Source organism: Leuciscus leuciscus (genome assembly GCF_965113295.1).
Source record: "Leuciscus leuciscus genome assembly, chromosome: 4".
Lineage (NCBI taxonomy): Eukaryota > Metazoa > Chordata > Actinopteri > Cypriniformes > Leuciscidae > Leuciscus > Leuciscus leuciscus.
The window spans coordinates 27,894,534-27,920,394 of NC_138728.1; the positions used below are offsets into that span (position 1 = coordinate 27,894,534).

Here is a 25,861-nt window from a genome sequence, read left to right on the forward strand (position 1 = left end):
GATCTATATAGTCATTCTATATAGATCAGTGTTTACACCTCGTTTAGACCTGTATTTAGCGTCGTCCACTTGTGATCCGATCGACCAAGACTTATCTTAATACAGGGCCTAACAGACACCCGGTAGCGAGTATCGTTTTAAACAACGCTTATCTATAGGGATGTGCGAGTCTAGTCGAATAGTCGACTAAACGAGACACCCCTCGCTGCAGCCTGTAGCACGATGATCCAATACGTACTGGATGGAGGTGTGTTTGGGTTATAATCCACATATGCTGGTCTTAAAGGAGAAGTTCACTTTTAAAAAAACTTTTGCTGATAATTTACTCACCCCCATGTCATCCAAGATGTCCATGTCTTTCTTTCTTCAGTCGAAAAGAAATTAAGGTTTTTGATGAAAACATTCCAGGATTTTTTCACATATTATGGATTCCATTGGGACCCAAACGGTTCAAGGTCCAAATGACAGTTTCATTGCCGCTTCAAAGGGCTTTAAACGATACCAGACGATGAATAAGGGTCTTATCTAGCGAAACGATCGGTCATTTCAAAAATAAAATAAAAAGTTGACGTTTTATAAGCACAAATGTTCGGCTTGCTCTGTTCTGTGATGCGCGTTCGTGACGTCACGTAATACGCAATTACGTTGAAAAGGTCACGCTTGAAAAATTGAAGAAAATGTTCTTTTTGGCTTTTTAATATTAAAACACTCAGGATGCGCACACGAAATGGGCATTTTAAACGATAAACTGACACAAATACATTTGAAAATGTTTATATGGTCCTCCTTCCGCACATTTGTAAACACATCAAACTTGACCTTTTCAACGTAATTGCGTATTACGTGACGTCACGAACGCGCATCACAGAACAGAGCAAGGCGAACATTTGTGCTTATAAAACGTCAACTTTTTATTTTATTTTTGAAATGACCGATCGTTTCGCTAGATAAGACCCTTATTCATCGTCTGGTATCGTTTAAAGCCCTTTGAAGCGGCAATGAAACTGTCATTTGGACCTTGAACCGTTTGGGTCCCAATGGAATTCATAATATGTGGAAAAATCCTGGAATGTTTTCATCAAAAACCTTAATTTCTTTTCGACTGAAGAAAGAAAGACATGGACATCTTGGATGACATGGGGGTGAGTAAATTATCAGCAAAAGTTTTTTCAAAAGTGAACTTCTCCTTTAAGTGACATGTGCTCAATATTGTATTGAGATGATGTTCTAACCTGTGTAGCCTTTATTGATAGCCTAAATGGCCTACTGATAAATAGTAATAAGTAATTATTGATGAATAAGTAATTATTTACATAAATGTGATGCTTTCCTAGTTTCTCTCTACATACATGCAAAATAGTTAATTTTACAACATTTTAAATCACATGATTTTAAACCTAAATGAGATGGATTTAATGCGTGTATACGGAACATTTTAAAATAAAGCCATTTTATTTTATTCAAGTCATATTTGCTGTTGAGTGGAAGCAAAAATGAGTCAAGTAATTGTCTCTGTAATTTTAATCCTAGAGGTCGGCCTACAATACAAAACGGTCTGTAAACAATTTAAAATACCAGTACACATTCAAGTGAAAATGCAAAAATAATAACAGCATCAAGAAACTAAATCTTGCCAGAAAAAAAAAAAGTGCTTAATGATATTTTGCCTGGTAAAAGTTCCTTCTTTAATGGCTATACTAATTTTTCCACAGTGATCTGTACATAAGGTTCCTCTTGCCACCCGTCCCTTAAAATACGGAATCGTCCCGTATTTACAAGTAAGATGATGCGTCCCGTATCAAATCAATAAGGGACAGGATTTGTCCCGTATTTTTCATTAGGCCCACACATAGTTGAATAAAAACATAAGGATTTTGCAGTATGGATAATAGTAATAGCAAATATAAAGAAATCAATTTCACAATAAGTAGTAGAGAAGCTCATTGCATGATTGCATTTTAGCGTCTTTGTTTCTATAGCGACGGAGTTTTATGTACATACATCATGCCATGATGTACATAAAATAAAAAATAAATTAAAAAAAACCTGAATTTAAGTTTAATATACAAACTGATCACAGCAGTCAGATCACGCAGTTGTCACTCAAGTGATCATTTATATTTAACTTAAATTCAGGGTTTTATTTATTTTTTATTTGTACAGACCAAAACACACCACCGTGCATGCGCGTCCAGTACGTGTCGGATCTGATCCAGCTACGTCATCGTGCTACAGGCTGCAGCGAGGACCTCTTGGACTAAGCTTCTCTTGAACCTGTCAACACGCCTATTGGTGAGATGTGTTTCACTGAAAAAAAAAGGAAGAAATTATAAAGTAAGAGTTCTATTCCTTGAGAACATTATTTCTGCCCCTCATGCAATCTCATATTGGAATGGTCTTTTTGATAATTTAAATTGGAAAAATATATGGTCCGTACAACAAAGGTTTCTCCTCACAAACAAAATAAAAGAAATATCTTTTAAATTAATTCATAATATTTACCCAGTCAAAAAATGTCTTACAGAAAAAATTCAGTTTTGATTTTGACACTAATTGCTCTTTCTGTCAGAATGACACTGAAACTATTCTTCACTTGTTTTGGTCGTGCAGTTATACTTTGCAACTTTGGAAAGATGTTAGTTGGTTTATCTCAAGCAATAGCCTATCTTGCTAAATTTCTCTATGAATCCCAAAACTGTTATTTTTTTATTTTTTGAAGCAGATTCAAATGCCTGCTTTATAATAAATTTAATTATTTCCCTATGTAGATTTTATATTCACAAATGTAAGTTTTCAAATTGTAAACCAATTTTTTTGGTATTCATACAAGAGATAAAACATTATTTGATTACAATTTCTTCCTCCCTTAACCCAAAAGCACTCAGAACATGTACGATTTGCAAGACCTACAAACTTTTTACCGTACTAAATATTTAGATATCTTTTCATTTAAGTAATGCAAATTTAAGTCATTCAAAGTCTTTCTTTTTTTGTCTTGTTTTTATTTATTTTTTTATTTTACTTACCTCACTGTCTAATTGTTTTTTGTTTTGTGCGATGATATTGTTGAAGTGTTTTCTTTCACTATTTTTATATTTTTGTTATTCTTAATAATTATTGTTGTGTTCTGATTCTGTTATTTCACATTGTAAACTGAATGTTCAAATAAAGCATAAAAAATAAATAAACAATCATCTTGGACTAAACTGTACAGCTTCTACTAGTCGACACACTGAAAACAATAGTAGACTAGCTGCTACATGTATTTAAAATAATAATAATAATAATAAAAATGCGTTCAAATTCCTGTTTAGATGTTACTTTTTTTTTTTTTATGGAAAATAAAACATTAACATAAAATGTTTGGAAAAATACATTTTTAAAGTAACTGGAGCGGAAACGGAATCTTTACCTCAGATCTCGCATATGTTTTCTTTCTGTCAGTCGTGGCGGGCTCAAAATGACCTCTCGAAAGACGAGCGAGGTGTGGGAGCATTTTGAATTAGAAAGAGACGGAAAAGTTTTATGTAAGCTGTGTCATGTCAAACTAGCATATAATAATACCACTGGAGCCATGCGAAACCATTCAACTCACTCAAGTAGATGTTAGCATAGGACTAGCAGAAGCAAGCAAATGTCCATCGCGCCATTTACTACAACTGGCCGCCGCTGTGATCCCGTCCGCGAAAAAAATATTAATAAATGAGCTTATCTCTGAGATAATAGCCTGAGAAAACAAAAACCGATGTACTTCATTGAGCCCAGAATATAGAATGGCAAGGTAGGAAATTATGACGTCAAGGCTGGGGCTGCCGTATCAAAACATGCTCGCGCTTATGAAAAATACCATTGAGAGAGCAACTTTATGTAGCAATAACAACGGATAGTTAGACATCTTTCAGTTTCATGACCATAACGGGCATAAACGTTTTACTGGACTTAAATGGAACAAGTAGCTAGAATATTCCTTATACCTTAATTTCTCTCTTTTTAATTACTTGCCAAGTGCCTGAATTCATGTTTATGATTCACGATATATGGAACGAAATGAGATGTAAGTTACCTTTACTGAAAGGTACGTGATACTCACACACAAAAAAATAACGTTCCTTAATGTTGGATAAAGCACTACAACATTACTTTTAATAATTATTAATTATTTTACACTGCTTTAGAACAGGTTGCATTGATTTAAACACCGTAAATGCTTAAAACACAAACCTTTTTTCCCCCCAGTTGAATCACAACAGACGCAGGAGCGCGGCGCCGCCTTATGACGTCACACCACCTGACCAAAATAAAAGTCCTGTTAACACACTGCTCTGTCTTAAATCACAAAGTTCACAGAAATGTACATACACATATAATAATATTAAGAACTATTAATATTGCAGCCTGTAATTATCAGAAATTGTAAAATCCTAAAATAATAATCATTTTTATTTAACAAAAAACGCAGAATTATATTAACATATTGCCTATTCATTGTATTGTGCGCAATGGTGCCTATAGACAGCATTCAAATGAAGTTTGTTATCAATAAATGTTAAAAGAATATGCCTTATAGGCTAAAACATTTTTATCTATCACATCCAACAGTCTTTTATATCAATTCACAAAACGTTTTTTTATTTATTTATTTATTTTTTTTATTTAAATAGTATGCTTTCTTAACAGAATCCATGTCAGAAGCATTGGAGGGAAACAGTACAGCAGTGAAATACATTTTTTATTAGGCTATTATTATTGTTAGTTAAAAAAATGTATTCATTGTTATGTAGGCTATAGTAGTTATGTGTTAAAGTTCATATTTTGTAAAAACTGTATTTCTGTAGACTTTCACCAGTAGCCTATTAAGTAGACAATAAATGAGCCTCTGTTTTCATTTGTTGCCCCTCATGCCCGTGACAGCATTCGAATAAAGTTTGAATCATTGGTTATTATTTTTAATAGGTGATATGTTAAAAGAATATTTAACCTACAAAAAAATATATATCCAGTCTTTTAAATCCATTCACTGAAATTAAGGCTATCTAAGACTATTTTAATCTTGTTTATTATTTGTGTGTGTGTATATATATATATATATATTGCGCTGCTTTAAAGGGTTAGTTCACCCAAAAATGAAAATTCTGTCAGTGATTACTCACCCTCATGTTGTTCCAACCGCGTAAGACCTTCGTTCGTCTTCGGAACACAAATTAAGATATTTTTGATGAAATCTGAGAGCTGATCACTTCTCCATAGGTTGCTAGGTGGCCCAAACTTGCTGGCCCAGAAAAGTTATTAAAGAGATCGTTAATATAGTATAAAAATAACGACTTTATTCCACAATTCATTTCCTTCTCTCTGGGCCACTAGTTGGTTCGCGTAGTGTTTTTGCGCTGCGCGTCACACACATGACCAGCGTCGGCCAATAGTGAGCCTACGTGGTGACGTGTAACACAGACGCGCTGCGCAAAAAACACTACGAGGCCCAGAGAGAAGGAAATGAATAGTGGAATAAAGTCGTTATTTTTGTTTGTTTTTGCGCACAAAAAGTATTCTCGTCACTTGATATACTTAAGATTGAGCCACTGTAGTCACTTGGACTATATTAACGATCTCTTTAATAACTTTTCTGGGCCAGCAAGTTTGGGCCACCTAGCAGCCTATGGAGAAGTGATCAGCTCTCAGATTTCATCAAAAATATCTTAATTTGTGTTCCGAAGACGAACGAAGGTCTTACGCGGTTGGAACAACATGAGGGTGAGTAATTACTGACAGAATTTTCATTTTTGTGTGAACTAACCCTTTAATTGACGTACACACAAAGAAGCAGAAACATTTAGTCAACGCTGCCTCGCAACTTTTATTAATAAAATAGCTTCAATACTGAATCGATCCATTATATTTCTCAACAATGAGGTAAAATTGCTGTACACAGAGTTTTTTTGCTGTACAAAAATAGTCGATTTCCGAATGCGAATGAACTGACTCTGAATTTTTGTATTGTTTCTTATATGAGGATCCTTTTTCAAATACAAGGTCAATATTGATTTTCACTAACGAAAAAACAACCAATTATCCGTGAATTTATATTGAACTAAGCTTTAGGAGCTTTCCATCTTTACTCTCCTCCCTGTTACGGAGATCGACTATTTTTGACTGACAAAATGACGGCGGACAGAAACACAGTGAGTTGTTCAAAATCTTTCTTTTTAGTAAACTCTTTGTACACAAACAATGTTCTCAATGCTCGAGTTCATGTGTAGAGCCCCTGGTGATACTTCGAGCAAAGTTTCATGTTGTGTCGAGCCTTCTTAGTGTTTTAAAAATAGCGATTTTTAATGCTATCATAAAAGTGCCCCATTCACTCCCATTCACTAGGCATTTAACCTAAAACGAAAATACGGTAAAACTTAAAAGTGGTGTTTCCATTCTAATTATGCTCTTATACGAAAGTTTGCCTCGAGTAGATTAACAAAAATAACCTAGGTTGCATTTTGGCAAGAGTTACCCTGTAACATTTCTATCGTACAAAAAGTTGACTATTAAATAATTTGCAACTGCCATCTCACCTCGCTCTCTTTCAACGTTAAACTGATGCTTCGTGCTGGGAACTACGTCATTGTGCATTGCATTCTGGGTAGTCGCCGCCATGTTTTATGACACACTCAGGAGCGTACAATGATAACAAATACTAACCACCAGAGAAAATAACCCACTATATTTATGTTATTACTTTTTAATAACTGCTTGCAATCACTTAGAATAAATGGACTAATATTTGAATCTCTTACACATATTCGAGATACTACACATATTCATCACATTTCATAGAAATCATACGGCCACCTTCTATCGGACCACAAACAAGACCAAATGGATTTCTCTTTTGCAGTTTTATTTCTTATTAACTAAAAAGTGGCACTGATATAAAAAATGTATAGCTTGATCTCAGCCAGTGGACCATTTATTCAATCAACATATATCATGATATCGCCCTGTTTTCTTAATGTTAAAGCATTAAGGGATAACACAACAGTGTGGCCCTATGTAATGCAGCTCTCAAATGATTTGTATTGTGAAAGCGCTATAGCCTACAGTATTATTTTTTTTTACTGGACTTAAATGGATCCTTATACTGTGAGATGCTGAACAATGAAGAAAAGGGGCGGAACACGGAAAGTGATCGCAATGAGCAACCACCAGAAACATTTGCAGATGTGTTTTCATACATTTATGGTGTGAGCACTTACAGATTCAAGTGGTTCAGAAATTATGAATCTGTAATATATCTTTTGTAAATAAATAAAAAATATAAATAATACAAATTATAAAGACTCTGGCAGTTCAGCAAGCGTTCACCATTCTTATGTGTTTTAACTGTATAATATAAGTTTCAACGTCTACCTCCACTACTACTCTGTCTCTAATGTAGTGTGTGTCCTAAAGTCCCAGAATGCATTGTGTTGCTGACGTCACATTCCCATTCTGTGCTCTGCTTCTGTGAACAGTAAACCCTGCCTACTTTGATTTGATTGGCCATCTCAGTCATTTTGACATTGACAAGCACTGTTAGACCACTGAGGCAGACCAGCCTAAACTTTTTTGTCATCCCAACAACAAACAACAAAACAATATGAAAAAAGTTGGCTACTAACTACAAAATATCTTCTTGATTTTGTGCGTGTAAGTGTCTCTGGTAGAATGAACAGATGATACCAAAAGAGCTCAAGGAGAAGAAGGATCAAAAAAGAACAGCAACAATGTAGCCCCACAGACGAACTCTTTCTGGAAGCCTGCAACAGAGTGAAAAACATGGAGAAAAAGCAGTTATGACTTGTTGAAGAAACAAATACCTCAACAAATACGTTTTAACTGTTTCCTTAGGCCAGATCAAGGGCTTCAGTCTTTTGATGTCTGTATCGTAAGCTGTATAGCGGTATATGCAGCACTGCTCATCCCGGTCATCCGTGAACCGTCACGGATTTTGTTTTTTAAAGTGACGACCCAGCGGCCGACAGCGAGTTGACAACATGTTTGATCAATTTAGCCTCTCAAATCAACACTTGATTTGGCTACAATAAAATCCATGGATATTTAACACTTCAAGCATATCACAATGTTAGTTTAAAAGTTTATTATCACCACCATAGTTAAAAGGCATTTTTGACAAGGAATAGGCTGCTCTGCTGCTCGCAACAGCGTGCAGAAAAACAAACGAGTTATACAAAAAAAAAAAAAAAAAAAAAAAACATTACCTTAAACCTAGGCTATGCATCAAAAATCAAAGCTTCCCCACTGGACATGGACATTCTTTTTTCCAAGTCTTTGACTAATAAAAAAAGTCCAATCCCAAACGAAAAACATGCTTACTGGAGGACATGGAGGCGCCAATGTGATCACTGGCATTTTTCCCCCTAATTTTTGCTCAGATAAGAATAATGCATCATTCGTCACCCTCTAAAGGGTCTGCCTTTATTTGTGTAAACTCACAATATCAAGAAAACTTTGTGCTTTTGTAAATTAAAGAAAACAAATAGGATGCACTTTCTGCCATCTCGGTCTCCGTGAACTAGAGCGTCACAAAAATGAACTGAAACTCAGCGTATAGGGAGCTTGCCTCACTGACATAATAAATATTTAAATAGACATATTGAAATGTCTACTTTAAAATGAACCAATTCAAATTGAAAATAAATGCTCTCTGATTATGTGATCTAGATTTCTCTCTGAAGTTTCACTGTTTTGCGGAGATGGGGAGTCAGCATTGTCTACTTCATCTTTGCAGCCAAAACTGACACAGAAAACACTAGTGTATTCATAAATAATAAAAATATCTCCTTAGTATTTTCCCCCCAGACACATTCATTGTCATTACTGTCATTACTAAGCTTTATGCCTGCACTTGAGCGCAGAATAGGCTAGCCTATATACTAAAGGCTCATTATGGTTTAGCATATATTTAAGTAATTAATTTAAAGGGTTAGTTCACCCAAAAAAAGAAAATTCTGTCATTAATTACTCATGTCATTCTAAACCCGTATATTATTGATGAAATCCGAGAGCTTTCTGATCCCTCCACGTCATTGAAACTTTCAAGGCCCAGAAAGGTAGTAAAGACATTGTTCAAATTGTCCATGTGACTACAGTGGTTCATATGTAATGTTATGAAGACTAGAATACTTTTTGTGCGAAAAAAATTATAATTTATTCAACAATTTCTTAGCTTGAAAAAGAATGCCGCCTTTAAAATGCGTGAACTGGGCAGTTCAGTGTGGCTTAGGGGTATTTACAGTAGGACTGCAAAGTAACAAATCCTAGCTTTTTAGATTTTGAAACCACCACCTAGACTTTCAAATTGCACTGCTTTAGCACCAGTCAAACCCAGAGCTGTAGTTTCATCAATCGGCTCACCTTCACAGCTGTGGTCTTTGCCTATCTTGCCTAAGTCTATCTTGGCTCAGCCTGAGTGTTTCTTAAAATCACCATCTTGACGAAGTCTTTCATCAAAGCTATTTAGCTCTTCTAATGTGGAGATTGGAAGTAAGTTGTTTTCGTGTTGTGAAGCCCTGTTTTGACAGAGTGACTCTACAATGGCTATTAAATGGTCCACCTTGAGGTAAAGTTCCCCTAGCTGTTCCAGGACAATCCTTTCAACTGCTGTTAGAAATACAGCAAAAATTACATTATTAAACTTATCCTTAAAAGATCAGTTTACCGACATCAAGAGAAAGATGTGGCTAAACGTACCAGTGCAGTTAGTTGGCATGCGTTGATGGGTGTTAGGAAGGCGATATCTTGGATCTAGGGAAAGAAGGATATGTCACATGCAGGTAACATTCAGTGGACCATGAAAAGGTAAGACATTTTCTTATTAATAAGTTGTCCATAATTCCATTTGTTTAGCATGTCGATAGTCTCCAGTCTTTGTATTTGTAATACAGTTATCACAGCAGACATACATGCAGTGGCCAAGTGAGGACCATGTAAAATACCTGTGTCCCCAGCAGTTTTTGAACCAAGCTGCACACCCATGTCTATGTCCCCAGTACTTTTCAAACCAAACTGATGCCTTTAATGCCTCCTTCATCAAGCTTTACATTTGACACAATGGAGTGTCAATGTAACAGCAAATTTTAGGAAATGTGTGAAATAAATTCAATAATTCATCCACAAGGTAAGAAAAAAGCACATAGCAATGAAAAGGTGAGACTAAAGGCCAATTTATACTTCTGCGTCGGGTGCGCGTAGAAGGTACGGCGTAGCATACGCATTGACGTGTACCATACGTCGTACCCTTCGCCGTACCCTGACGCGCACCTCCTCAAAAATGTAACTACGCGTCGCGGCGACGCGGACCGCAAGATCTGTGATTGGTCGGCTGGATAGCATCGCGTTTCCTCCTACGCATTTCCGGAATGATCTTCTGCACTCTGCACCGCCCGCCCGCCATTTTTAAATTCCGAAGATCAGTGAAGAGCCATGGAAATAGACCAAGTGACCGAGAGATTGCTTGAAGAAGTGCGGAAATACAGCCATCTGTATGACTCCTTCAGTCGCCATTGCTCGTAGAAACCTAAACTCAAAACAGCCGCGAGGAATGTAAACACAGTGGAACTAGAACATTAAAACCCACCCGCGCCAACTAGTGTTCGGCGGTGTAACTGCAGAGCAACACAGACATTCGCAGAAGTATAAATGCTCACGACGGCGTCGCCTACGTGCGTACCCTACGACGTACACTACGGCGTACACTCGATGCAGAAGTATAAATTGGCCTTAAGTCATCAAGATTGCAAAATAGAGAACACATAGAGAAATGAACTGGTGAGATTGTAACAGAGAAACTTTTGAGAATATGTGAAATAAAATCAATGAATCAAAAATAAGAGGGAAACATTGTAACATACAAAAGTCACAGGGCCCTATTATACACCCGGCACAATGCGCAAGTGTTTTTTGCTAGTTTCAGCACGACAGTTTTCATTTTGCAGTTTTCATTATAAAGACTAGATGCTGCATTAGCAGAGAAAGAACACCAGTATGTTTGCCATCGAGGTTGAGAGGACGCTAACATTAATAGTACCTCAAGCGGTTAAAACAATGTGACAAAAACACATGCAAACCTGACCCAAATGTTTAATATTGCAATTGTTACTATCTATTTGCATTAGTTTATATCCAGCTGGTCACTTTAATGCATTCATTAGTCGGCAAAGTTGCATATTTAAAGCTAGTGACGTGGTTGCTTTCTCAACATTGATATGTTCATGCAGCCGACAGAAACATGAACAAATCACAAATTTTTATTAGATAATCAGATAAGTGTTCTAATGTATAAGTAAATAAAGTAAGAGACTATACATGTATTATGCATTTATGTAATTTTAATGCTGGCTTTGCAGATATTTAAAGTAGGCCATCTTTAAGCATGACTCTTTGGATTTATGTGAAATGGTAACACTTTACAATAAGATACCAATCATTAACTAAGGTTAATAAATGTAGAAGTATTGTTCATTGTTAGTTTGTTAATTTCAACATTTACAAATAAATGTTTAATTGAGTTTGAATTTGTATTTGATCTGTTAACCTTAGTTAATGTACTATGAACTAACATGAATGATCAAGGTACAATTGCTCAAATATTAATATGTGCTGTAAAAATGTATATTGCATAATGCATATAGTTCATGAAAGCTAGCTAATACATCCTTGTTAACAAATGGGACTTGCAAAGTGTTACCTGTGAAATTTACGTTCATGTTTCTAGGTTATAGCTAAAGAAACACACATTTGACCTGTAATATTTTAATGTTTAAATTATTTTCTGTAAACCTTCTCATTTTAATATATTCATATTTATATATTATATTGGACTTTTGTGGAGAGAAAACGTTTAGTAAAAAAAAAGAAGTAACTAGACACAATTTATTGTTGTTCATTTTAATGTATTATTTATTGTCCTGATAAGTAATATTGAGTGGAAAAGGCAAAAGTGAAATGCTTTTAATCTTAAGTCAGTCCTTTTCATTACAGCTTGTGGCCTTGAGAAAAAAACAACAATCAAATCGAACCATTTTCTATATGAAATATGAAATATTTAGTAAACTTTACCTTTGACTTCGAACATTGAAGTATTATTTTCCCCTATTCTCCTATATTCAACATCAATACCTGAACATGTTTTTTTCAGTTGGACTGGCACATGTTTCAGTGTCTCTGCAATGTAGCACTCTATATCCTTCTCTTCAAGATCAGACTTACATTTCATGAAAGCATCTGGAACAAAACAGAAATCACGAATATTATATGAGTACCATTTATTTATGAGCTCAAATTCACTTCATCAATATAATACTTTCATTCTAAGTTTGGTAAAGGTATTTCACTTATAAAAGTTAATATCAGAGGCGTCGCTCTGATCAGAGGCATCGCTAGACCCTTTCTACTGGGGCACGGCCCCCAGTAAAATACCACTGTGCTCCAGTCAAATATTACTTTGTCAATTAGATTTACGTATACCGACCTGAGAATCGTTTTTCTATGATAATATTTCTAATAACTACAAACATCATAGACCCGTCCAATTGGAGGAAAAACTAACTTTAAATTGCAATTCTCTTATATCCCAAAACGCTATCTAAAGGAATAAGTCAGTATCAATATGTACAATTTATTTTTTTGTTGTTATAATTTACATTTGATGGAATTTTTTTTCTTAGGCCTGTAAAGATTTACCTTTAAGCTCGCTCTTCATTGGGTCATTCCAAGAAGCCCTTGCAGATGTTGGTCTCTCCTCTAAAAAAGTTATGTAATGTTACACAACAAGCACTCAACAGTTTACAGATGTTGAATGTAAACTAAATTTTACCGTCAGTTATATACTCTGCCATGGACACAGAATGACAAATGGGAGATTCATCAAGATCTGCAAGCATGATAAAAAACACAGTTGTCAACTTTAACCTTGGAAAACATCATATTGAGACAAATTCACTAAAACGGATGTGCCACTTTTGCCTGTGATATTTTAACAGAAGAAGTTTCTGTATAGATCATGGCAGCAGTAATGTATCCAATAATGATTTCCATTGCCTCATTTGCACATTACTTTTGTCAATTTGGCTATAACCCAGCACAGACAGTGTACACAAAAATGTTGGCACAATTCATTCTTAATTCAATTAATTCAATTCAATTAACTGTGAATTCACCCCACAGTGTTTGGTCAAATCATTTATTCAATTATACCTTTAGGTGTGGGATCCCATGGAGTGGGATCTGAATGTTCACAGCTGGGATTTTGGGAATAATCTTTGTCTTTGTCTATTTGAGTATACAAAGACAGAAAAGAAAGATTTACATGTAACTGCATAAAATATATTTTATGTACTCATGGTACTATACTGTTTGACGTGTTTCTACTGATGTACTTGGTTTACTTGAGATTGGAAGTTTTGCCTCTGGTGCTGTATCAAAGAAATGTAAAATAGCAAATATGTTTCAAAGGGGGGATTTTTTTTTTTTTTTTTAACATTAATTTTAAAGAATGTATTTGATTGATTTTAATAAGCATACAAATATAAGGATACATTTGTCTGGCCTTTTCTCAACAATTGTTGCTTTTTTTGAGGAAATGGTCCATCTAAATAGCATGCAAAATGTTAATTTAATTTAAGCTGAATTTGAATTGGCATTTGTTGAATGGTATTTACCACATTTGCCACATATTATTTGAGTGTTTTGTAATAAAACTTGCAAGAACAGCATGACAACAAATAAATGGAAAGAGTGTGTGACATTTGTTTTCTTTATTAATATATATTTTTTTGCAATTATTTCTAAAAGCTAAAGGAATCTTTCCTCTCTCTCCTTTGTCTCCCTTTCTCTCTCACACACACACTTCTCGATCTTTTCTTCTTTTTCTCTGGCCTCCTGTTCTTGTCTCTCCTCATGCTCTCGTCACTCTCCTTCTTTTCTTTCTTCCCTTTCATCCATCTCTCTCCATCATAACTTAATATCACTAAAATGAAATAGAAAGCTGTGCTTACAGACGCTCAAATCCACACATAAACACACCACTGACATCTTCACTTCCAGGTCAAGAAGCTGTCATTAAAAACTCAGTAGCCAATGAGAACACTGCTACTAGCCGCACCCCCACTCATTATTCATTATTATTGGCCCAAAAGTAATTCCATACATTTGAAGGCCGATTGCGTCACAGCGACGCGACGAAGGCTGTCCCAAGTCGAAGGATCCTTCTAATGCGGTCTAGCATCAGTTTTGCCAAGTCCGAGGTTTTTTCCACGGGTTGATTTCCACCTCCGTAAGTATGATTTTGACGCTCCAACACCCCTAAAACATCCCTCAGCAGTGTTTCCCCTACAATGTATTAAGCAGCGGCGCAGCGCCGCCGCTGGATTTTCAGCGCCGCTGCAAAAATCTTCACATGATCAGTAATATCACGACATTCATTTAAAAACACTGAAACATGGCGACCGGCGGCACTGCTAATGCGATGGCTCTGAATCCACTTGTTGACAAGAAAGGAGGAAAGAGCCACAAATGGAAATATTTTGATTAGGCTAATGTCACGTTGCCATAAGGGGCCGTTCACATGCAAATATTTCAAATGTGGGCGCGCGGCAAGCGCGCTCATAATAGAAGCGACGCGGCGCGCTCGTTTTCTCTGCGCGCCTCTGTTCATGGTTGCATAGCAATGACAGACGCCACGGGAGAGCGAGCAAGCCTGTGGAAAGGAGAAAGCGGTACGAACTTTTCTACGTTGAAGTCTATGGGGTCGCTGTGTCAATTTTTTTACTGTCTATGGAAAATATGCCGTCCCGCCCCTCCGTGTTCGGCGATCAGGTTTCATTCTCGCGCAGCTTGTTTAGTATCTTTACGTGCGGGTCTTTTCTGCTCCGTGTTTGCGCCGCGCTCTCCGTTCCGTGTGTGTGTGTGTGTGTCGGCGTCGGCGCACTGCGCTCTCTGCTCAATGTTCCGCTCCTTGTTTTAGCTGCGGGTTCTGCTCTGTGGTTCACAGCCTAAACGCTCCAATCATGTACCGATCACGCACTGGAAAAGCAAAGTCCGCTCAAATAACGTGAAATTTCTCAGTAGTACTGTAGTAGACTTCTGTTTGCTGAGCTGGTATAGCCATGCTGGGCAACAATGGTAAAATGACCTGCTCTGGTCACATGCTCTGGTAATAATAGCTTTGTATGACTGTAACGTTACTTTATTTTGATAATTAGTCAAAAAATAAATCTGTTAAATCTGAGTATGTTGCATAGAACTGAATGAAGAATAATATATTGATGTTTTATATTTTAATATAGGGCTATTTTATGTCCAATTTGTGTGGACATTTTTCTTTTTTTCCCCTTTTTTGTGTGTTGTTTAATTTAATTAGTGATTCTACATTTAAATATTGATGATTACAAGTTTGGGGGAAATGCGATTAATTGTGATTAATCACAGCAAATTGTGCGTTTTTAATTATAAAAATTTTTTTAATCGATTCCCAGCCGTAATATATATATAAATTTGTATGTCTCAATGTCCATTTCTATCCACAAAACTTGCCAGAAGTCATGGTTTAAGGGGTTATTAAAAAAAAAATATCTTCCGGGGGTGCATGCCCCTGGACCCCCCGCGAGTGGCTTGGTAACAACCTCCGGCACGTAACAGCACCGCTGCTGGGAAAATTTATAGGGGAAACACTGCTCAGACACAAAAATCCAGTGGAGAATTCGGCCGCCCAATGGAGAAGAGCCGGGCTTTTTGATGCTTCTTTTGTTGCACAGATCTGGCAACCCTCCTACCGTCCTCCTTTCCCCGGGCCGCGAACAGTGTTGCCAGATTGGACGGTTTCCCGCCCAGATGGGCAGTTTTGCATTTGATTGTGTGGGTAAAAATTGGTTTGGGCGGGTGGACTAAATTTGGGCGGGTTTGGGATCAGTTTGGCGGTTTTCAAAAAAATGATAGGCTAATTATTTAACACAACACAAGTGTGCATGTACTCCATCCAATCAGCCATTGTAATGCAGGGTTTCTCAAACTCGGTCCTGGAGGGCCACTGTCCTGCACAGTTTAGCTCCAACCCTGATCAAACACACCTAGCTGTGAGTTTCTAGTGATCCTGAAGACATTGATTAGCTTGCTCAGGTGTGTTTGATCAGGGTTGGAGCTAAACTGTGCAGGACAGTGGCCCTCCAGGACCGAGTTTGAGAAACCTTGTTGTAATGTAACTAAACACACCCACTGCATACTCGGCTGTGTTGGTGATGTTGACAGTTGATGGCTTGATGCCAACGTCACGAATCACAACTCATCAGCCAATCAAGTGATAGCAGCAGCTGCTAAAAAGATGTCGAAGTGGGCAAAATATAAAAAAAAATTAACGAAAGGAGTGGGAGAGTGATTCAGACCTAAAGCCATGGATAACGCAGTCTAAATCAGATGATAGCAAAGCTCACTGCAAATTCCGACATAAGGGCTCACTTTAAGGATTTGAAGGACCACGCCGAAACCAAGAAGCACAAGATGCGGTGCCTGCCCACAATTAAGGCTTTCACAATGAGTAAAGCTAGTTTAAGTAACTCAGCGGCCATTTGTGATGACCAGAAGCGCCGTGAACTGCGGATAGCAACATACGTTGCTTGTCACACATCAGTTAATGCCGTGGACGACTTATCGGACATACGGAGCATTCCAGATGCACAGGACCAAATGTACGGCTGTCATTAAGTCAGTTCTTGCTGCATATTTTAGAGAACAACTTCGACAGGACATTGGTGACTCACCTTACTCTCTTTACTTGGACGAAACAACTGACATTACCGTAAACAAGTTACTTTGCATATGTGTAAAATATGCGTCAGAATGACTACTGAACTCTTTATGAGGCGGTTAACAGTGGAGGATGTCCTTTGAAAATGCTTTCTCCAAGTTCCACCTGCTGGTTAGTGACAGCAGATTGCATTGACAGAATCCTTGATCAAGAAGATGCACTTACTTTACATTTCAGTGTAGCAGCAAGCTCTGAACACTGCTATGCAGCGCGGCTTCTGAGTGACATGTACAAAGACAAGACCTGGACTTCCGGTTATGGCGGTGGCGTGACAAGTCGCAGATTTCAACCCGCGTGCATTAGGTTAGAATCAATCCTTCTAAACCCACTTAAGATACTTAATTTAAGTTGGTGGAATAGCTAAAGTGATTACTAAAACAATGCCGTCGAAGAAAAAGATAAAAACTAAAGGGAGATTGGAAGCGGAATCACAAATTATGCCTTCCGAACCTGAAAGCCTGAGCGAGCACGAAGAGACGGAGGATGAAGGGGGTGAGGCCTCAAACGAGAATCCTAGTAACGCGGAGATGATGAAGGCCTTTAAAGCAATGGAAAGACAAGTAAGCGGCAAGGTGGAAGAAATTCTTTCGGCGGTCGTGGATGTCAAAGGGAGATTGACAGAGGCGGAGGAACGAATTTCAGGGACTGAAGACGAAATCGTCCAACTGAAGGTCAGAAATGATACGCTGGAAAAACAGATGAAATCAATGGCTGATAAGGTAATTGACTTGGAGAACAGAAGTAGGAGGAATAATCTTAGGTTGGTTGGCTTGCCGGAGAAAGAAGAGGGATCGGATGCGTGTGCTTTTCTGGAAAAGTTTCTTCCAGAGACGTTGGAGTTGGGAGAAAGCGTTACGCCATTGATAATAGAGAGAGCCCATCGAATACCCAGCTCAGCTCAAAAAAACGGACAAGATGGTAAAGTGCAGCCGAGGACTGTCATAATGAAGTTCCTCAATTTCAAACAGAAGGAACATGTTCTAAAGGCTGCAAAGAGAAAGGGAGTAATTGCATACAAAGGTTCCAATCTTCGTTTTTTTCCTGATTTGTCGGCAGAGCTTCACAGGGAACAACGAAAGTACGATGCTGTCCGTCAAAAATTGCGTGACAAAGGAATCAACCGACACAGAGTAATCTTTCCTGCTCGATTGCTTCTTACACATGGAGACCGTACTGTGATTATGAACAGTCCAGAAGAAGTGGAGAAATTTATGCAGCAGGTCGAGGACAAGTGAACTGAGGTATCGAGTCCAGAAGAAATGGATAAAGAGATGCAACAAATTGAGAACAAGTAAACTGAGGTATTAATGCGAGGTACTGAGGACTAAATGTAAAATTGTAGTTTATTTTCTTTGTCTGTAGGTTGTATATTCGTCCAAAGTAGATATTTTGTCTGTAGGTTGTATATTCGTCCAAAGTAGATATTTAATTTTGTTTTAATAAGGGTAACAAGTTAAGTATTTGACGTTTAAGTTAATTCATTTAAGGTTCAGAAGAGGGCGCTTTTGCTATAATTTTTGAAAAAAGAAATGAAACAAAGTGAAAGTTTAACTTTATTTTAAGATAATAGTTTGAAGATATTATGTGTATAGTTGGAAAGATGTTACTTATAAGACAGATTTTTTTTTTTTTTTTTTTTTTTTTTTTTTCTTTGAGGTAATAGTATTTGATTGGACAAGTCATGGCTTGGTTAAAATATGTGGGTATAAAAATGGATAAGAAGGTTGAAACGGTAACGATGGATAGAGGTGTTGGTGTTAATTTTTTTGAACGACAGAACAAATAGGAGAAGACCATTTAAGAAGTCAAGTGTAGGGAAGGGGGTTACTGATACAGATGGTATCAGGGAAGCATGGAAAATGCTGGGGATGTGAGTCCTGTACAAATTGAGTTTTGCTAAGTGGTAATGATGCGAAGACATCAATATGTGTCTATACTGCACTTTGTATTTTGTTTGTTTGTTTCTGGTGTGTGTATTATATGTTGTTAAAAAGTTAATAAATATATTGAAAAAAAAAAAAAAAAAAAAAACAAAGACAAGACCTGCATTTTCTCCATCCTTAACTGCTGGAAATCAAAGCTGTCAACAAGTGTTTTCAGTTAGAGCCCGCTGATAGCCTTGTAGTTTTCGGGACCTCAACCAGCTGTACATGTCAACACTGAGACGTATAATCAAGCCGAGCGTTTTCCGTTTGAATAACGAACAACAACTCATGGACTTAGACCTAAGATCTTCCAGTTTTGTCAAACAAATCATCCTTCCGAGAGCTGCCTAAGGAATTCTTTTCAGGCTCACTAGATTTACTTGAGACTCAGTGGAGAAATGTGGCCTCAGCAGGGTTCTCACCTAATTTAACCATTGATGCGTTTTGGTTAGAGGTAGAGTCTTTTCAAGATGCTGGAGGAAACCACTGCTTTCATGATTTAGCAATTGTAGTTACTAGGTGCAATTACAATCTCTCCCCATATCCAACGCTCCGGTTGAAAGAGCATTTTCATAAGTCACGCTGCTCAAAGAGTAGAAATAGAAATAGAATGGGATTGCCACTCCTTTCTGGTTTAATGGATGTGCGCTCAGGGCTGGCACGGAATGGATGGACATCGGCTTCATTCCGTCCTCCCCAACAGTTGTTGGGGAAGTTTGACACATCCATGTACTAAACAGCTCAGCCAGACTGTAAATAGTTCTAAAACGTTGCATTCAGATCAGCTGTGTTCTTCAGCATCCTGTCAAGTTACAACCGACAGCCTGTTATTGTTCTGCATTTAAAGGTAAGATATCTCGCTCTCTCTTTCACACACACATACACCCGTTTATCAGGAGTAAAATGTAGTAGTACTAATAATAATAATTAATATATATAATATAATTTAAAAACATATATAATTTATTAAATATAACAAAATAAACATTGGGTATTTAAATTATCGCAAAACATTTTAAATCTACACCGTGAAAGTGCATTGTGTGTGTGGTCGAAGAGCATAGATGTGAACTGGTTTTGTCATTAGGTTGTGTTGTGTATCAAATAGCACGAATCACGATGCTGACAGACAAATCACACGACTCGATCCGTGCAGCTGTTTAACTTGCGTCTGAACTAGAACTGAGCTCGTTCCAAACCATTATTATTGTCACCACAAGGGGGCAGGCTTTAACATCAAAAACTATGATACCCACATATTATATTACAGGTTGTGTTGTCATTTTGTTATTGTGGTTGACTGTTGCTGCTGGTGTTTGTCGTTTGTAGCTATGGTACAGTAATCGTGGCAGTTAAAATAACTAAATATTGATCAAATATTTTGGGCGGTTTTGTGTGCGTTTGGGCGGGTTTTGGGCTGGAAACTATCAGCTCTATCTGGCAACACTGGCCGCGAAGGATAGAACAAGGAACAGCATCAGCCAAGAGAAAACGTACTCGGTTACTAACGTAACCTCGGTTCTCTCTAGAAGAGGGAACGAGTACTGCGTAAGATATCTTACGCTAGGGGAAAATCCTTTTCCGCGAGATATTGAAGCCAAAAATTATCCTTAATTTTGTAATAATGCAAAACGCGTTGCAGCAGCAATGCAGACATAGGCGAGACAGCTCGCGCGCCTATTGGCTGCTCTGCGGCAACTGCAGCAGCCTATCGAGCGAGGCCTGGCGTGACGTCAGACCCAATCAGGGCACTTCGCGCCCGCTGCGTCACGTCCCGCCGAAATGGGCGTGGTCTAGGCCTATAAATATCGCTCGCAGGCAGCTATTATCTGGTTTTTCATCATCGAAGCAACCAGAGCGTGTGCATGCACGGCAAGATACGCAGTACTCGTTCCCTCTTCTAGAGAGAACCGAGGTTACGTTAGTAACCGAGTACGTTCTCTTACGAGAGGTCTCTCGTACTGCGTAAGATATCTTACGCTAGGGGACCCAATGTAAAACGCCGTGCATGCTGAGATCTGACACCAAAGACCCAAGGGCGAAAGCCCGGGGTACATATAGTGCACAATCACTCAGTGAACTCACAGGGAGTCCGGGAAGAGGGAGGGGTGCAGCCTCACTTTTCCACATAAAGTAGCGTCGATGGGACGCGAATTTCATCATACAGACAGGGCGGGGTACGGCCTGAACTGATGGGGAAAAATGTGGGTCTTACACAGTTTGCCCAGCTTTATACTGTCGAACATTGAGCTGTGCTCAGCAAACGCAGCATTCTGAGCTGAACGCATCAGGTCAGATAATACTGGTAGTTTAGACCGACAGCAGCCTGGCCTGCAGGGCGGGAACCTCTAGGTTATAAAACCTTATAAATGTAGACGGGGAGGCCCAGCCTGCCGCCATACAAATATCTTGCAAGGCAATCCCACTTGACCAGGCCCACGAAGAGGCCATGCCTCTCGTGGAGTGCGCTCTGACACCCAAAGGGCACTGCATGCCCTTGGAGGCGTATGCCAGCGCTATAGCATCAACTATCCATCTGGATAGGCTCTGTTTCGACGCGGCTAGTCCCTTAGAACGTCCGCTAAACGAAACAAAGAGCTGTTCCGTCTGTCTGAAAACAGACGAGCGAGACACATAAGCTCGTAATGCCCTGACTGGGCAAAGGAGGCTCGCGTCTCTTTCCTCATCAGGGACCGGTAGGGCTGACAGGGAGATAACCTGCGCCCTAAACGGTGTGTTGGGGGATTTTGGAACATAACCGTGCTTAGGTTTGAGTATAACTTTTGAGTCATTGGGCCCAAACTCCATGCACGCCGCGCTCACAGAGAGCGCGTGCAGATCCCCTATGCGCTTCACTGAAGCGAGAGCCAGCAAAAACACCGTTTTGAAAGACAGGTGTTTCAAATCGATTGACTGTAAAGGCTCAAATGGCGCACCTTTCATGGCTTCCAGAACCGTAGAAAGGTCCCATACGGGGACTGAGGGAGGTCTGGGAGGATTCAGTCTCTTAGCTCCTCTAAGGAAGCGGATGACTAAATCGTTCCTTCCTATTGACTGACCAAGCGTTGTTTCTGAGAACGCTGCTATAGCCGCCACATAAACTTTGAGCGTGGAGGGGGCCCTGCCCCCATCCAACAGCTCTTGTAGGAAGGAAAGCACCTCCGTCACATCACAGTTTGTGGGTGACACACCACGGGCTGTGCACCAGCCCGAAAACACTGACCATTTCGAAGAATAGAGTCGTCTTGTAGACGGAGCTCTAGCCTGCGTGATCGTGTTTAATCCTCCTTTAGGGAGTCCAACATGTACCCGTTGATGGCCCAGACATGAAGGGACCATAGTTCCGGGTGAGGATGCCAGATCGAGCCGCGGGCCTGTGAGAGGAGATCTCTCCTCACTGGTACTGGCCACGGGGCAGTACTTGCTAACTGCATCACGGCTGGGAACCAAGGTTGGTTTTTCCAGAACGGTGCTACCAGCAGTACTGAGCATCCTTCTTCCCTGATCTGTTCTATCACCTGAGGCAGGAGAGAGACGGGGGGAAAAGCATAGAGCGGGCGGCGGGGCCACACATGGGCCAGCGCGCTCCTGCTCTTGGAGAAAAATTCTTGACAGTGAGCGTTTTCTTGAGACGCAAACAGGTCCACTTCCGCTCTGCCGAATTTCTTCCACTGCAGTTGGACTGTCTGTGGGTGTAGAGACCACTCGCCTGCCGGAACATTGTTCCTGGACAGTCTGTCCGGTCCTATATTCAAGATCCCTGGCACGTGCGCTGCTCTGAGCGAGCGCAGGTTGCACTGAGCCCATACCAGGAGGCGTTCTGCCAGCCTGTACAGTTTCTCGGATCTGATGCCGCCCTGGCGATTTATGTAGGACACCACAGACATGTTGTCCGAACGGACCAAGACGTGGTGACCTTTTATTTGGGGACAAAAACGCGTCAGCGCGTTGTCTACTGCCAGCATTTCGAGGCAGTTTATGTGCAGGAGCTTCTCCCGTTCTGACCACTGGCCGAAGAACGGTCTGCCCTCGAGCAGCGCTCCCCATCCCGAGGTGGACGCGTCCGTGGACACCACTTTCACCCTCGAGGAAGTCCCCAGGCTTACACCTGATTGGTACCAGTCGTTCGCTTTCCAGGGTTTCAGAGCTGTAACGCATTTCTGATTGACCCTGAGGCGAAGCAAACCGGGTGCCCACGCTTCGCGTGGGACTCGCGCTTTCAGCCAAAACTGCAGCGGGCGCATGCGGAGCAGACCCAGCTGGAGCACTGATGATGCTGAGGCCATGAGACCTAGCATCTTCTGAAATCTCTTGAGCGGGACAGACGCGCCGCAGCGAAAAGAGTTCGCTGTGCGTCGAATGTCTACCGCGCGCTGTTGTGATAGTCGCGCTATCATGGATAGTGAGTCCAGTTCTGTGCCCAGGAAAGATATTTTCTGACTGGGTGACAGGGAGCTCTTCGCCCAATTGACACTCAGACCCAAATCCTCGAGGTGATCGAGTAAAATGGTCGTGTGTTCTATGAGCACTGCGCGAGATTGCGCTAGAATTAGCCAATCGTCCAAATAGTTCAGCACTCGCATGCCTCTCATTCTGAGGGGTGCGAGCGCCGCATCCATGCACTTCGTAAATGTACGGGGTGCTAGGGACAAACCGAACGGCAGGACTGTGTACTGAAATGCCTGGCCCTCGAAGGCGAATCTCAAATATCGCCTGTGACGTGACGCTATCTGTATTTGAAAATACGCGTCTTTCAGATCTATTGACACAAACCAATCTCCTTGGCGAATCTGCACAAGGATTTGCCTGGTCGTGAGCATCCTGAACTGTCGCTTCACAAGCACTTTGTTCAGTTGCCTTAGATCTAGTATGGGTCTGAGACCCCCGTCTTTTTTCGGTACCAGGAAGTATCTGCTGTATAGCCCTCCTTCGCTCTGATCTTGAGAGAGAGGCTCTATGGCCCCTTTGCTCAATAGTTTCGTCACTTCGGCTCGAAGTAGATGTGCTACTTCTGTTTTTACCGTGGTCTCGACGCGCGCCACATAGCGGCGAGGGCGTCGGCGAAACTGCAGCGAATAGCCTCTTTCTATAATGTTCAGCACCCACTTCGAAACCCCGGGTAGCTTTGCCCATGCGTCTGCATGGATAGCTAGGGGTTGAATACGAAGCGCGCTCCGCTCGCTCAGCGATGGAGAAGCTTCGGTGTGCTGTAACACGAGCGTGTCGCTCGTGACATTTGAGGCATGGGGCGCGCTGATGACAGCGGGCAGATTGCCCGCGCTCGACTCCTCTGCGGTGGTTAACCGCGAGGGGGAGGGCTGGGCGGTTCCCGTGGGAACTGTCATGTCTATGTGTGGATGTGGGCGCGGGACAGCGGGCACATTTATCACACCGAAAGCATCGTTCGCTTGCGTGAAGCGAGTGCACGTTGGTTTCGTTTTTACAGAAACCGTGAGACATGCATAACGTGGTGTTAGTGGGCACTGGGTAGTGGGCACGTTCACCATGTTTGAAGCGCAACCGATCTGAGTCGGTTTTATGTGCGCGAGCCCTGTGTGACAGGCTGTGCTTGTGTGTAGGGATGGGCACTGGGCAGTGGGCATTCTTACTACACATGAAACACCATCGGCCGTGGCCGGGACACCAGAAAATACACTCTTTTGGGGATTTATCTGGGTAGCCGTGAAAACGGCATTTGTGTGCAGGCAAGCGGGTGACAGAACCGACTTGTTGGCTGCAGAAAACACTGGAACAGTCACATTTTCTGGAACTGGACGAGCGAATAGCTTTGGTGTGAGTCCGGCCGCAGCGGGACTGGAACACCGTCGTTTTCCTAGCTGTGCTAGGACGACTTCGGGGCCTCGGGCTTCACCGTGATCCTAGGTCGCGAGCCGCGTCCTGCGGGGCGGCGACCGGATGAGCGGGAGCGCGGTCTCGCGCTTCTGGCCTGGCGGCGCTGCGAAGTGGAGGCAGTGGACGGTGGCTGTGGCTGTGAGCTCTGAGCAGACGGTTTCGCACGGCCTGCTGCAGAGCTGGAGCGCTTCGGGAGGAAGTGCTTCATAGCCTGAGACGCTTTCTGTACCTCTGCGAATCTCTCCGCGAAATCCTTGACGGAGGATCCAAAGAGGCCTGTGGCGGAAAGCGGGGCGTCGAGGAACGCGGTGCGTTCAGACTCGGCCATTTCCGAGAGCGTCAGCCAGAGATGTCTCTCAGACACGGTGAGAGAAGCCATAGTCCGTCCAATGGCTTGTGCTGCGGACTTAGTAGCACGAAGAGCGAGGTCCGTGGCACTCCTTAAGTCCGGCACGCAGATCGCGTCAGGTCCTTCTTCATCCAGCTTACGGAGGAGATCGGCCTGGAAGATCTGGAGCGTTGCCATGGTGTGCAACGCTGACGCAGCTTGCCCGGCGGCGGAGAAAGCGCGGTGGAGCAAGCTTGACGTCGTGCGGCAAGCTTTAGAGGGTAGGGCCGGCTTAGCGCGCCGTCCAGCGGAGGGCGGGCATAAGTGGGCCGCTATCGCCTCTTCAACCGGCGGCAGCGAGAGGTATCCTTTGTTCTTGGCATCGTCAACGGCGGAGAATGCCAAAGAAACAGCAGGACGCACTCTAGCAGAATAGGGGGCGCTCCAGGACTTGGCGACTTCTTCGTGTAACTCAGGAAGAAAGGGCGCCGGTCTGGACGCAGGCGAAGCGCGCTCCCCAGGCAGGAAAAATCCATCCAGCCGGTTGTGAGCGGGCTGCTCAGGCGAAGACCACTCGAGGCCGAGGCTCGCCGCGGCCTGTGCGAGTACTCGCATGAGTTCCGTCTCAATGGAAGCTCTCTTGCCTGACGATGTGCGGGCAGGGGGTGCGGGGTCCTCAGAGCCCGCCCAATCCTCACTGCCTGACGCCAGGATAGAGCAGGAATCATCCTCTCCCAGCAGGGCTTCCTCATCCGCGATATCAACGGAAGCGGCGGCAGACGGCGGCCGCTGTCCGTCAGGAAGCGAAACAGAAGAAGCCGGGGAAGCAAGCGGGCGAACCGGCGAGCTTTGGCGGCTGAGGGAGGGTTCCGGGGCCCGCTGGGCACGGCGCTTTTTACGGCGTGACGC

The 25,861-nt window shown here is 41.3% G+C and overlaps 1 protein-coding gene and 1 long non-coding RNA gene across 4 annotated transcripts in view; both read right to left on the bottom strand.

The window, feature by feature from the left end:
* LOC309497641 (uncharacterized protein) overlaps positions 1-4,283 on the bottom strand; it is a 26,438-nt gene extending 22,155 nt beyond the window's left edge. Inside the window, exon 1 of one of the 3 annotated variants that reach the window (XM_082167932.1) lies at positions 4,222-4,283. The gene's annotated coding sequence lies outside the window, so the exon portion shown is untranslated. Of the gene's footprint in view, positions 1-4,217 lie in introns of all 3 variants that reach the window. The other 2 variants (XM_082167933.1, XM_082167931.1) reach the window with 2 other exon arrangements.
* The window catches only part of LOC309497719, a 209,512-nt gene that overhangs the window by 178,115 nt on the left and 5,536 nt on the right, over positions 1-25,861 (bottom strand). The window contains exon 2 of the long non-coding RNA XR_014205679.1: positions 10,202-10,766. This is a non-coding gene — a long non-coding RNA (uncharacterized lncRNA). The remainder of the gene's footprint in view (positions 1-10,201; positions 10,767-25,861) is intronic.